At 33.2% G+C, this 15,719-nt stretch overlaps 2 protein-coding genes across 3 annotated transcripts in view; one reads left to right on the top strand and one right to left on the bottom strand.

Annotated features, from left to right (window-relative positions):
* Nucleotides 1-15,719, bottom strand: part of LOC126972504 (mpv17-like protein) — a 57,392-nt gene that overhangs the window by 12,528 nt on the left and 29,145 nt on the right. The gene's annotated exons all lie outside the window — the stretch shown is intronic.
* LOC126972461 (rab11 family-interacting protein 4A) overlaps nucleotides 8,067-15,719 on the top strand; it is a 131,064-nt gene continuing 123,411 nt past the window's right edge. For both annotated transcript variants that reach the window (XM_050819248.1, XM_050819246.1), the window contains exon 1: nucleotides 8,067-8,310. The gene's annotated coding sequence lies outside the window, so the exon portion shown is untranslated. The remainder of the gene's footprint in view (nucleotides 8,311-15,719) is intronic.

The raw sequence follows: 15,719 nt of genomic DNA, 5'->3' as shown, positions 1-15,719 counted from the left end.
TCTCATGGCATGGTAAGGTCAGGCATGGTAAGAGACTCGAGTTTATAACTTTTGTTTTGATGTCTGTGGGCATATTACTTTCAGGTTCCAATATTTATTCGATGTTAATTGAACCCTTCTATTGATTTCAAGTATTTCGCTGTTTTTGGAAAAACTTAGCAATTTTACTGACTAACTGTAAATATATAAATTTTAAATTCTGTTCGGCCATGTTAACTGATACATCAATAGAAGTTACTTCACGCCCCAGTGAGTAGTCATCACCGTATCGCTTGATGGTTGTTATATATTCCGTAGTTGTTCACGCGCTTTCATTGATTTCGAAGGCGTGACGTCATGAACGCCAGCCGTAATATTACTTTCGGGCTTTTTCGAGCAAAGTTTGCGTTACAACGTTTGTTATTTTAATGAATAATTGAACCCAAAAAGTAGTAATTAATAAAGTTTATTAATCAGGTGCTGTAATACAGATGGGCGTGCCTGAGGGTTCAATTCTAGGACCGTTCTTATTTCTCGTCTTCATTAATAATTTGCCATTTGTAGCCTCGAAAGAATGTGAGATTGTTCTTTTCGGTGAAGACACTCCATTAGTATATGATATTTACAGACAATCACAGAGCTTAGATAAAATTAAATGGTGAACCATTTAACCCTGAAGGGTAAATAATTTGTCATTTAACGTCATTAAAAGAAAAGGTATTGAATTCACCTAACCTAATGAAAAAAAAGTATCAAGGAGTAGAATATTAACTAGTAAATCATTACAACTTGTAGACTGTACTTTGTTTCTTGGATTAGATGAAAAACTTCAATGCGATGACTAATTATGACAGTAATCACGCTCATCATTTCCACGAAGTATCTTAACACAAACAATGAATTTGAGCTCTAATAGTCTATGCATACAATATATAATTTGTATTTATACAGTTTATTTTAAATACTTTTTATTAAATATTTCATATTTAAAACGCTTTTTAAATTAAACATGATTTTTCTGTACCTATATTGGACACAGCACCTTTCAAACTGAATTGAAGCGCGTATAATTGTAACATTTTTTAGGTATTTTTTAAATAAATTACATTTTTTTTTAATTTATTTGTTTAACCCGACGTTTCATGACCTTTCAAAAAAAAATACTAATTTATTATGTACATACAGCCAAACCAAAAAATTCTTATTTGATAAGAGTTTGTTTTCTTGTGTTTTTCTCACTAACTCTACTTTTTTAGATTTAGTGACGATTCAAAAGCGCTTAAACGCCTATTTGAATAAAGTTTATTTCACTTTGACTTTGAAAGCTGTTTATGGCACTTAAAATAGTGTTACAATTTGTACATAAGAGTCATGGTAGCACAATTAGGCGACCTTAATCTTAATTTATTGTTGTAATCAAGTTTTTTCAGAAGAAGAGGAGTTCCGATAACATAGGAATCTGTCACCGTGGCCATTCTGCCTGGGCAAAGTTAGGTCGTGGTGCCTGTGAATATGACGAAGACAGGCCGGACACATAGTCAGGATATTCGTGGTTGTTCATTGTTGTGGGCGTTTAACACCACAGAAAGTAAAACAAAATCTTAAAAACAGCAAGAAACGTTGCACTTTAGAGCTGATGTAGTTTACGTAATAATAACCTGGGCGCCTACTCATAAAATCGATATTCGATATATCGTGGCATTAGTCGTGTCGAATCCTACTCTTAGTTACATCGTATTCAATGTCGAAACGATGCTTGAACGAAAGAAACATTTTTCGATATTATCGGTCCTAACCCTACTCTTAGTTGAAAATGTCAGAGATGAATATTCTAATTCGACAAACAATCAAACGTCACTTTTACGATAATCTCAACTACACCTTTTAGGCTGTCGATGCTTTTATCGTTTTAGGTTGTATAGATATATTTGCCATACAATATACATACATAATAAATAAAATTAAAATAATTATATGTGATTTACTATTCAACAGGATTTTTTTACTACCAAGTAATATAAGTCATTTTGATCATTGTTTATGCATAGAAAGTAATGCAAATGGCCGCCTGAGAAACAGGAAGTCGACGAGAAGGGTTGAGTTACTTTTTTTTTACATTTTATTATCCAGAAGTTTTGTGTTATTTATTCAATATTAAATGGTCATATTATATTCAATACATAATTTTTGAATATTTACATTTTGTGTAAATGATGCAAATCGGTGGTGCAGAGTCTGGCATGGTCGTCAGCGCCTAAGCTATGTTTTGACTTTTAACACTTAACAGCGGCATAGCACAGGTATTATTTAGCTTTTCATTGTATGCGCACAACTCATTAACTCGAACATCGTAAAAAAATCAAAATATTAGTCTATGATTACGATGTTGTTACGATAAAGGATATGGAATACGAACATTTTTTATAGTATCGTTCCGAATATATCGTTGTCGATGTTGTCGAGTTTCCTGGTGTTCCCGGCATGCGTGTGCGACACAACCGCCTCGCAAGATACTTTTCCCTGACTCTCTGCTCGGCACCCGATTTCGACCGCACTCGCACTGCAAGACGAGTACCGAAACATCTTCGGTCTCGCTCGTGGCTCACATTCTTGACACATATATATATGTACATATATCAGTAAATATTTGTGCAGTAAGACACCAAGCTTCAAATGACAGACGGTTAAACGGGTGATATCATGTACTCTTATTTCCTCATAATATTTATTATCTTAATATATCAAGCATGTGTGCTGCATAACAGATATGATAAGTAGTTTTTATGAAATAATTTATATTATTAAAACACGACTCATATATTGGATGGAGCACCTTACAAACTAATTTACCATGTATATTACAGCCATTGTAAAATACTCTGTATTAATGAAAAAAGTGGCCGTTGAGTTTCGTATATGTTCTTCCCGCGAGCTCTTTACGAACATTATGGTAAATTCAGTAATTTAAAAGAAATATTTGTGGTGATGATCCAAAAGCGCTTAGTTTAAGCCTAATTGAAAAAAGCTTATCTGACTTTCACTTCGACTTTATAAATCGCTGTAATGAATGCTAAATCCACTGCCAGTTCAAGCGCTGCACGTAGAGCCGGATAGACAACGCATTCTAAAGATATTCCATAGCTTTACCGAGGCAAGTCCTTGACTTTATAAAAGACTCTCACCACGGAGTCCCAGCGACGGTTGGATCTTTGCCCGTCACGTACTAGTTTTGTTTTTAATTTCGAATTCATATATGTACGCTTATCCGGTAAGTGTAAGGTCGACCACGCTCTTGGGTTTCCTCTGGTGTTACAGAAGAGTTATGGGAATGAATTATTCACATACAATGAAGTGACCCGTGTTTATGCTCTTCGTCTACTTCTTCCATAAAAAAGACTAAAATCTCAAACGAAAACTAAAACATGGACAGCCATAGAAACTCTCAATTACCGCCTGCCGTTTTCCCGAAGGGATACGATTTAGGAACTTAGGAACAGAACAACGTCGGTCGGGTCAGCTAGTTTTTTAATATAAAAAAGGTTCAACTACGTCCTGCGTAAAGTTTTGTACATTATATTTATATATTCTAGTGTATCAATTAAGAATCACATCCTCAGAGTGGGATAAATAGGGTTGGGCAAGAAACTAACGATTTATACTTAAATAAGATTATCATTTGTTATTTTCATGGGATAATTTGGTGACAAGATTTGAATTATTTTGTCATAAAAGTTCGGTAACGGTACCGTTAAAGGAGTTTTTTGTCATTTTAAAATAACGGTCTAAGAGAAAACTCTACTTTGCAGCCATATTATAATATACTCGATTAGAGTACTTAAATATGCGGACGCAATCCGGGTCCCGTAAGCGTCCTAGTTTGGACACATTTTGACAGTAAAACTTGTCAATACAACGTTTCTTTACACAGTGTGTGACAACGATTAACACTGGCTATCTACACTTATTATTAAAAATCAACCAGTCATTTTTGCTCCTATTTCTATGAATAAGTAATTAGTTTTAAATATATTTATAATTTGCATTAAGAAACTGTAGATTAATTACTTAACAAATTAAGTTTTAATAACCGTTATTACAGCACTAAATGTATCAATTCAATGTTTTTCTAGAACTTTACAAATTTTATAGTTAAATTACTGATATTATTCCGAACACCAGAGAATCACTGGAGTGTTGGCAGCCCTTAAAAGCCTTTTTTTTATGAAAATAAGGGATGAGACGAGCAGGACGTTGAGTTGATTGATTCGCCCTAACCATTAAAATTCAGTAACGCTCAGGATTATAGAAAAACCCAAAAATTCTGAGCGGCACTACAATTAAGCTCTTCACCTTGAGACATATGATGTTAAGACTCTGCCCAGTAATTTCACTAGCTACGGCGCCCTTCAAACCAACACCACAGTAATGCTTACACATAAATGTTTCATGGCAGAAAAAGGCGCCGTTGTGTATATATCATATATATAATCTAGCCAGCATCCTGTGCAAAGGAGCCTCTTAGCCTTTAGAACCAAAAATACTGTTATTTGTTCCGATTAACCGAACGCTTAGATTTAAAATTAATTTTCCGAGGTCAATTTATGGTTTATTAGTGTTAGATTTAAAAAAAAATGAAAAAAACTACGTTTAAAAAACTGATTCCAAAAACTGAAAAGTATAAAATAACTTAGAGCCTTTTAGAACCAAAAATACTGTTATTTGTTCCGATTAACCGAACGCTTAGATTTAAAATTAATTTTCCGAGGACAAATTATGGTTTATTAGTGTTAGATTTAAAAAAAAAAATGAAAAAAAAATTACGTTTAAAAAACTGACTCCAAAAACTGAAGAGTATAAAATAACTTAGAGCCTTATAGAACATAAAAAAAGTAACTGTTATTATTTGTTCCGATTAACCGAACGCTCAGATTTAAAATTAAATTTTCCGAGGTCAAATTATGATTTATTAGTGTTAGATTTAAAAAAAAAATACTACTACGTTTAAAAAACTGACTCCAAAAACTGAAAAGTATAGAGTAACTTAATAAATATTTAATTTAAAACACCTCTTACGAAAACCTTTAATATTAATAAAATACCTATTGATAGGGTTTAAGTCGGTGCCTGACCGTTTGGGTTGCTTTGTTCTAGACGAAGCTATCCCACTCAAAGGTACCTGCTTATTTCATTTAGCTTGGCACTGGTTACTTTAGTTTGGTTATCAATAATTGAATTTTTGGTATTCATTGTCAAGTCAGGCCTTAAACATAACTTACGAATTATGAACATCACTAGTTAGGGACCTTCAACGAAGACCGGCAACGCATCTCTTGACACTCTATAATATATCACGTGCATAAAACAATGCACACTAAATGGCAAATGAAAATAAATATTATTAACATAGCTGTTTTATAATAATTCTGCACCATGTACTCATTTTAAAAGAATGTCCCAACAACTTTTAAAACGAATGAGTCAACTTAATTTTTTAGCAAACAACTTGTAAAACACCGACTCTACTTTTACCTGTCGCAGACATGAGAATAAAGTTAAAAACTAATGTTTTGAATGTTTTACTACACACAATTATATCGTCAGTATACCGCCATATAATATATCGCCAGAGAACAATAGAGAATCCTTCACACAACGGTTATAGTTATTGTTAAGTAATCTAAACACGATTGTAATTCGAAATCTCGTAAAGTTGAAAATTTGAAATGCGCGTTTGTGGAGAGGGGAGGGGGGGGGATGCGGTGACTCGCTTCGTGCCAGGTAACAGGAGGTACGGCACAGAGCTATGCGCATGCGCATTACACCGTCGGACATTTATACTGACCATACGTCGACCGTACCATCAAAAAAAATTATAAATATTTGTTCTTTCATTGTCTACTAACAATGAAAGAACAAATATTTAACAATTAAACAACAACAACAAATATTTTTTTTTTAAGAAAATAAGGGTTGAGCAGGACGTTCAGCTTATGGTAATTGATATGCCCTGCCCATTACAATGCAGGGCCGCTCAAGATTCTTTAAAAAAACCCACAAATTCTACACTGCACTACAACTGCGCTCGTCACCTTGAGACATAAGATGTTGTCTCATTTGCCCAGTATTTCACTAGCTACGGCGCCCTTCAGACTGGAACACAGTAATGCTTACACATTACTGTTTCACGGCAGAAATAGGCGTCGTTGTGGTACCCATAACCTAGCCGGCATCCTGTGCAAAGAAGCCTCCCACTGGAAGAATTTTACTTATTTATATTGATAAAATAAAATTAGGTTTGTTATTTTTATAATAAAAAGTATTTATCAATTGTATATACAGCCTTTTTAGCCAGACTCAGGATTACAATGAGCTCACTTGAATAGATTCTTTATACTTTTTGTAACATTTATTATGTGTAGCTGATGAATTAAGTTTATGATGCTTATGAATGTTTGTTTCAGTCATTATATTTGAATATCTTATCGTTTGACTCTAATACTCGGGATATATAATTTGTGTAAATGTGTATCAATTATTTTAATTACTATATGCCCAAAGCAGAACACCAAGATCTGCAGACGATCGGTCCTGCGCTGCCCTCATCCAATCTATTCCGCCGATCTTAACCAGATAGTCGGTCCATTTCTATCTTATTGTAAATGTAACATCCTAGCCAAAGAGGAAACCATAAAATACCTTGGTGTTACGCTAGACGAACACCTTAATTGGACGGCCCACATTTATAATACAAAAAATAAAATAAAACGTCTCATTCCATTATTTAGAAACCTAAGAGACGTGGCACCAGTCGAGACAACTATGATGGTGTATCAATCTCTCTGTGTTCCAATCATGACCTATTGCATTTGTGCGTGGGGTGGAGCTGGCAAAACGTTTATGCTTCAGTTAGAACGAGCGCACAGAACTCTACTAAAAACAATTTTCAATAAGCCGTTTAGGTACCCAACCAACCAATTACATGAAGAGAGTAAACTTCTTAGTGTCCGTCAGCAATATATTTATGGAATAATTTCAAGATTTCATGTAAAAAGTAACATAAATTCTAATGATAATAACAGAATAAACACATTTCGTACCCCAATCACTAAAACAGGCTTTGCTCAGTCACAGTATGAATTTAATTCGGCATACGCTTACAACTACTTCAGTAAATATAATAAAAAAATAAGTAAATTAATAAAAAAATTAATATAAAAAATAAATTCTCGTTAACAAAATCTTTAAAATCATGGTTAATAGTATTAAAATACGAAGATACAGAAAATGTTTTTAAAATTAAAACTTAATATTTAATTACTAACATTTATTTAATCTTGTGCACAGTTTGACATACTAACAAATACTTAAAAAAAAAAAAAAAAAACACACACAAACACACACACACACACTTACACACACACACACTCATGCACATACACGCACACACACATACCTCTTTTTAATGAGTTTGCTAATTATGTTTAATAATGGATAGCCTTTCGGACGGACCTAGCCTCTGCAACTGAGGGTATCCTATCGCAGAGGGTAGGACACAAAAAACATTTTGTACCACATATTATTAGTTGAATAAAGGATTATTATTATTATTATTATTTTGTTCGGGGTTGGGGGCTCGGTACTTGGTCGCCATTTGAGGATTTTACTGTCCCACCAGCAACCTGTCTGTCGAATTATGTGCCCTTCCTAATGCCACTTTAATTTCGCAATCATTTGGGCTATATAACTTTGGTTCTCCTACGGAAAAAAATTATAATAAATAAATAATAATTTTCCATCATCCAAAAAAAAACTTAGTTAAAAGTCGACCATTAAAATTAACTGTTGTAACCGTGAAATATGAACTCTGAAAAAATTTAAATATTAAATGTAAAAATGCATATGGTTACGATATTCCAAACCGTTAACAATAATAAATTATGTTTACGTAGAATACCAAATGTGTTACATTAAAACGTCCTACATCGCATTCATAAACTTTAGCGGTCGGCCTCCCTCCCACGTCATCAATATCTATCTCTGTCTAGCAGATGTCTCCCTCCCTCGACACGTTTAGTTAGCGTAAATCTTGTGTATGGTACAGGTGTGTCGATTGATTTCAACACGTAAATAAAACCTGTTTTATCGTGAACCAAACTTTACAAAAAATTGCAATAAGTGGATTAAAGTGTTGTGTAACAGTGTTATTGATAAATATAGTTGAAATTTTTGTCTGTGGTCGTGAATTAGGAAATAGTGACAAGTTCTTGGTCTAGAGTCCTTGAGTTGGAGGCTCTATTACGCTGCTTCTTTTCTCACACCAACAAGATTAAGGTAATACTTTTATGGAGGCTACATTTATAATATAATTTCGTTATTTATACGCATACTTCTTTGTATAATATTGTAGAATTTAAGAATAATCATTTTTATATTACTCTACGTAGAGTTTGAAATCGCGTTTTAAAAACATATTTTAATTTAATATTGACTTCGAACATGCAATTATGTTATAGTATACATGATAACTATTTATAGGCAATCAATTAGAATCAATGCCAAAACTACAGTTAAGTAAGTATGTACAATTATTTATAGACATTTATATAAGTAATAGAGGATTAATTGGAGGAAAGATTAAAATAATGCCAATTCTGTAAATGAATTCTGAGCTAAGTAACCTTATGGTATATATTTATGTTATTTACTTACTAAAGAGTTCTTTTAACTACGTATATAATACGTTTATATTAATATAATGTTGTTTAAAATGTTTATTTACTAATATTATCACTTAAACACTTGTTATAAGTGGTTATAACAAGTGCAGTTTAAACAAAATAAAACAGGTGTTTAATTTGGGGTTCTATGAAAAGGGTGACTATAATCTGAACCCGAATCGCTCTACCTGTAATTTATACTTTTTTTGACGTGAATATATCTTTAAATTTGTCATTGGAGGCAATGCAAAAAGTTTTGACAATAATATCTGGATGTAGAGTTTTGTGTTGTAGCTACATATAGCTATCATCTTTTATATATTTACGCTGCCGCATATAATTTCTGGTCAAAATAACTAAAAATAATTAAAAAGAAGCTAAGACTCTCCTTAATGTATCACTCGTCAGTGTTCTTCGAGATCTTAGAAAATATAGGCTTTCACAGTATAAAAATAATATAAATATATGGTCGGCCTAATTATTAAATAGCCAAAAATAATATATAGATTGTATAAAGTTGGACCGGGCTCCTCGTAAGCAAACTTGTTATTAATAATATAATTAATTAATTATTGCATAAACCACAACGTCAGCACATCTGTAGCCTAAGGTTCCTCGGCTACATATCTGTGAACTCTTTGACACTTTTCCTGTTTCGTAATACTCTATCTATGGTAGTTTGCTTCTAGCATCACAGACCATCATCTTTAAAGTTTGAACATATATAACAGTAAATATTGATTTGCCTGACCAGATTTCTGACCTAAACAATGGAAATTTTTCGATGAGAAACAAATTTGAAATCTGAAGAATATTTGTATCCAAAATTATTAAGTTTGTCACACACATATAATAATCTCTCTCTTAGATTCACAACCAGTTTAGTGTAGGCCTTCTTCTATTTAACCCGTATATAAACATTGATCACTCTTGAAAACAACATATCGGTTATAACACAATATATTATGGACAAAAATCCCTGTGGACGCCACAGCCAGCCTAGCGCAAATCTTTAAGAAAAAAGCGATTCACTCGATTGTATGAAATGTGCAGTCATTGACAAATTGACAGATGACGGCTATAATCTTATAAAAAACGGAGATAGCCGAAATCCGCTACGATAAAAGCAACTGTTCGCTTTCAAACTTAGGCGAATTATACTTCGTGGCCAATCCCGATCCTGCAATTATAACTATTTCAAACGTAAATCAAATGACTGCACGTTTCATAGTAAACTAAACTTTACTTAGGAAGTCCCGCCTCTTAATATGTAGTATTCACATCCTATTTGGCTACAGCTTATGACAATTTTTTAAAATTTACTATCGTGACATGTCAATTATGTGTCAACTGTCATTTACTCAACTGCTAAATATTTACAATTTCACTGTTTTCCTAGAAAGTTACGTATGCAAATTGCTATTTTGTTGCCAATACACGAAAGGATATAGTTTTTTTGACGTATTTAACATAAATTTAGTCCGTTTATGTAAATTCATTTGTCAATGGTAAATAGCGCGCGAAAATTTCATAAGTTCCAGTGGCAATCGTCGACGAGTTGATTAGTTCTGTGTTGAAAGTGAATATTTGAATCGATCAATAGTAATTCGTTTTGTTAATAGTGCGAGACAAATGATTCTTACAGTATTTATAAATGGCAGCAGTATTTTAATGTTTCTTATGTATTTTAGAGGGCAAACAGGCAATAGGCTCACGTCATGGTGAGGCAACACCAGGGGTGAAGAGATGCGTTGCCGGCCTTCAATTTGGGAGTACATATGGTCTTATATCCCTTAAAGCCTCGCCTAGTATCGGAATACTGGGTTTCGAAATTTCGAGCGATTGTCAATTGCGTGGCCATCTGGAAGGCAAAGCCAAACTGGCTTCAAAGAAACTGGGCGTCATAAATAGAGCACGGCAATACTTCAAGCCGGCCCACATTCTAGCGCTCTACAAAGCGCAGGTCCGGCCTCACATGGAGTATTGCTGTCATCTCTGGTCTGGCGCACCCTGGGGTGTATCCAGTATCAGCTGGATCCATTTGACCGCGTGCAACGCAGAGCAGCTCGAATTGTCGGGGACTAGCACTCTGTGAACTGCTGGATCACTTGGCGTTGCGTAGAGACGTCGCTTCATTGTGTGTCTTCTACCGCATTTATCACGGGGAGTGTTCCGAAGAGCTGTTTAGCCTGATTCCTGCTGCCGAATGACACGCCACAAGTTAGGATATCATCCCCATCATCTGGATGTGTGGCGGTCCTCCACAGTGCGGTTTACAAGGAGCTTTCTTCCTCGTACTACGAAACTGTGGAATGAGCTTCCTTGTGCGGTGTTTCCGGGACGATACGACATGGGTACCTTCAAAAAAAGCGCGTACACCTTCCTTAAAAGCCGGCAACGCTATTGTGATTCCTCTGGTGTTACAAGAGAATGTGGGCGGCGGTGATCACTTAACACCAGATGACCCGTACGCTCGTTTGTCCTCCTATTCCATTAAAAATATATATATATCGAAAGTCCCTAAGTCGTATCGGATCAGGAAAACTGCAGCCTGATTACAAAAAGTGGCTGTGAATGGTCACAGCTTCTAGCAAATTCCTCAATGTACTTATGAGTACTCGCGAAAATCAAAGAAAATAGTTATGCACGATCTTTCTTGAATGTTTTTACATTTCATGATGAGACTACAGAATGTTTTCACGCCATGTTGCAACGAAGCTGTGACTCATAAGCGATTAATGTTGGTGTTAGCCTCAGGTGCTAAATACCCATTGTTTGAACAGAAATTCATTTATTTTGTTTGACATAAATAGCATCAACGTTTTGTTACAATCCGAAAGTGGCGAAATAAAGACCGGATGGAAATGATTGTATAGATAAATAATATATATTATAGTAATAATAATAATATTTGTCGTGTTTTGTTAAAGTGATACAAGATTTTATCAACGATACGTCACTCGAACGGTTGGCTCAGTTGGAAAGAGAGCTCGCACGGAACGCGAGAGAGGATAACTACTCAAGTAAACGTAATAAATCAAATCTTAAAAAAAAGATTAAATTATGAATGAAAATAAAATTATGAACAAAAATATAGTTGTGAAACTTAACTCATAGTTTTAAAATAAAATTAAGAAAATTTAAATATAATAAGACATGTAACACATTATGAAAATTAATATTAACAAAGGAAAATTTAAAATAAAAACTTGGCAATTAAAAATAATTAAGATATATATAACTTGGTAATTAATTAGTGATTGCATCCAACAAATACAATGATTTATTAACTACAACAGGTCGTCCTGGCACCAAGTTTTAAGAAGCTAAAGAATGTGATATTGTGTGATATCAATGGCCTAGTCGGCCAGCTAACGACAGGATGTGGAATTTGGCTGTCCATCAAATTCAAATTAAAAAAAATCTTTATTCATTGTAAAACTTAATCATTCATTCATTTCAAAATTATTTATTAATAAAATATGATAATACAACAGAAATGTACAGCGATTTATGTTTGAACATTAAACATGAGAATGGCTACACAATTTTGAGGCTATGAAAAAGAAAGAACGCCTATTAAAGTTTAATAAACTATAAAGTTATAAATCTCGTTAAGACAATGTATAATGATACAATTACTGAAATAAATTGGGACAATATAATGTAAAACTTAATAAGTTATTTAGTAGAAGTCAGGACGAAGTACCTAAGTTACAACAAAATTCAAATGAGTGTAACAATATTCATTAAGAATAAATTCAGAAACATTAATCCCAACTATCTTTATCATTCAAATATTCTTTCACATTATAATAGGCCTTAGATGTTAATTTATTCGGCGCGCACATCCAAAAAATTGAGTCAGATATTTTAATTTATTATTTATATTTGTCGACTCCAAATTTCCTATCGTCGACTGGATTAAATTAAATTTTATTATTATATCGAGCCATACACCTAAACCCATCAAATAACTCAAATATTAGTTCGTTTACCTACTCTGTCAATCATACTTCATCCTTCATCTAACTGTCAAATACAACATTTATTCATTCATTCATTCTATTCTACTTCAACTACTTGCACAGGACACCTGAACTACACAAGAAACTATAATTGTATCTAATCCTGTTAAGACAGACGAAATATACATCTTTAAAAAGATATCAATCTTTCTTCATTCATTCACTCTATTCTACTTCAACAACTTGCACACGACACCTGAACTACACAAGAAACTATAATTGTAATCCTGTTAAGACAGACGAAATATACATCTTTAAGAAGATATCAATCTTTCTTCATTCATTCACTCTATTCTACTTCAACTACTTGCTAATTGTATCTAATCCTGTTAAGACATACGAAATATACATCTTTAAGAAGATATCAATCTTTCTTCATTCATTCACTCTATTCTACTTCAACAACTTACACACGACACCTGAACTACACAAGAAACTATAATTGTAATCCTGTTAAGACAGCCGGAATATACATCTTTAAAAAGATATCAATCTTTCTTCATTCATTCACTCTATTCTACTTCAACAACTTGCACACGACACCTGAACTACACAAGAAACTATAATTGTAATCCTGTTAAGACAGACGAAATATACATCTTTAAAAAGATATCAATCTTTCTTCATTCATTCACTCTATTCTACTTCAACAACTTGCACACGACACCTGAACTACACAAGAAACTATAATTGTAATCCTGTTAAGACAGACGAAATATACATCTTTAAGAAGATATCAATCTTTCTTCATACATTCACTCTATTCTACTTCAACAACTTGCACACGACACCTGAACTACGCAAGAAACTGTAATTGTAATCCTGTTAAGACAGACGAAATATACATCTTTAAAAAGATATCAATCTTTCTTCATTCATTCACTCTATTCTACTTCAACAACTTGCACACGACACCTGAACTACACAAGAAACTATAATTGTAATCCTGTTAAGACAGACGAAATATACATCTTTAACAAGATATCAATCTTTCTTCATTCATTCACTCTATTCTACTTCAACAACTTGCACACGACACCTGAACTACACAAGAAACTATAATAATTGTATCTAATCCTGTTAAGACATACGAAATATACATCTATAAGAAGATATCAATCTTTCTTCATTCATTCACTCTATTCTACTTCAACAACTTGCACACGACACCTGAACTACACAAGAAACTATAATTGTAATCCTGTTAAGACAGACGAAATATACATCTTTAAAAAGATATCAATATTTCTTCATTCATTCACTCTATTCTACTTCAACAACTTGCACACGACACCTGAACTACACAAGAAACTATAATTGTAATCCTGTTAAGACAGACGAAATATACATCTTTAAAAAGATATCAATATTTCTTCATTCATTCACTCTGTTCTACTTCAACAACTTGCACACGACACCTGAACTACACAAGAAACTATAATTGTAATCCTGTTAAGACAGACGAAATATACATCTATTAGAAGATATCAATCTTTCTTCATTCATTCACTCTATTCTACTTCAACAACTTGCACACGACACCTGAACTACACAAGAAACTATAATAATTGTATCTAATCCTGTTAAGACATACGAAATATACATCTTTAAGAAGATATCAATCTTTCTTCATTCATTCACTCTATTCTACTTCAACAACTTGCACACGACACCTGAACTACACAAGAAACTATAATTGTAATCCTGTTAAGACAGACGAAATATACATCTATAAAAATCAATCTTTCTTCATTCATTCACTCTATTCTACTTCAACAACTTGCACACGACACCTGAACTACACAAGAAACTATAATTATTGTATCTAATCCTGTTAAGACAGACGAAATATACATCTTTAAAAAGATATCAATATTTCTTCATTCATTCACTCTGTTCTACTTCAACAACTTGCACACGACACCTGAACTACACAAGAAACTATAATTGTAATCCTGTTAAGACAGACGAAATATACATCTATTAGAAGATATCAATCTTTCTTCATTCATTCACTCTATTCTACTTCAACAACTTGCACACGACACCTGAACTACACAAGAAACTATAATAATTGTATCTTATCCTGTTAAGACATACGAAATATACATCTTTAAGAAGATATCAATCTTTCTTCATTCATTCACTCTATTCTACTTCAACAACTTGCACACGACACCTGAACTACACAAGAAACTATAATTGTAATCCTGTTAAGACAGACGAAATATACATCTATAAAAATCAATCTTTCTTCATTCATTCACTCTATTCTACTTCAACAACTTGCACACGACACCTGAACTACACAAGAAACTATAATTATTGTATCTAATCCTGTTAAGACATACGAAATATACATCTTTAAGAAGATATCAATCTTTCTTCATTCATTCACTCTATTCTACTTCAACAACTTGCACACGACACCTGAACTACACAAGAAACTATAATTGTAATCCTGTTAAGACAGACGAAATATACATCTTTAAAAAGATATCAATATTTCTTCATTCATTCACTCTATTCTACTTCAACAACTTGCACACGACACCTGAACTACACAAGAAACTATAATTGTAATCCTGTTAAGACATACGAAATATACATCTATAAGAAGATATCAATATTTCTTCATTCATTCACTCTATTCTACTTCAATAACTTGCATACGACACCTGAACTACACAAGAAACTATAATAATTGTATCAAATCCTGTTAAGACATACGAAATATACATCTTTAAGAAGATATCAATCTTTCTTCATTCATTCACTCTATTCTACTTCAACAACTTGCACACGACACCTGAACTACACAAGAAACTATAATTGTAATCCTGTTAAGACAGACGAAATATACATCTATAAGAAGATATCAATCTTTCTTCATTCATTCACTCTATTCTACTTCAACAACTTGCACACGACACCTGAACTACACAAGAAACTATAATTGTAATCCTGTTAAGACAGACGAAATATACATCTATAA

Source organism: Leptidea sinapis, chromosome 26 (genome assembly GCF_905404315.1).
Source record: "Leptidea sinapis chromosome 26, ilLepSina1.1, whole genome shotgun sequence".
Classification (NCBI taxonomy): domain Eukaryota; kingdom Metazoa; phylum Arthropoda; class Insecta; order Lepidoptera; family Pieridae; genus Leptidea; species Leptidea sinapis.
The sequence above is the reverse complement of the archived record's forward strand: the minus strand, read 5'-3'. Positions and strand labels throughout refer to the sequence as shown.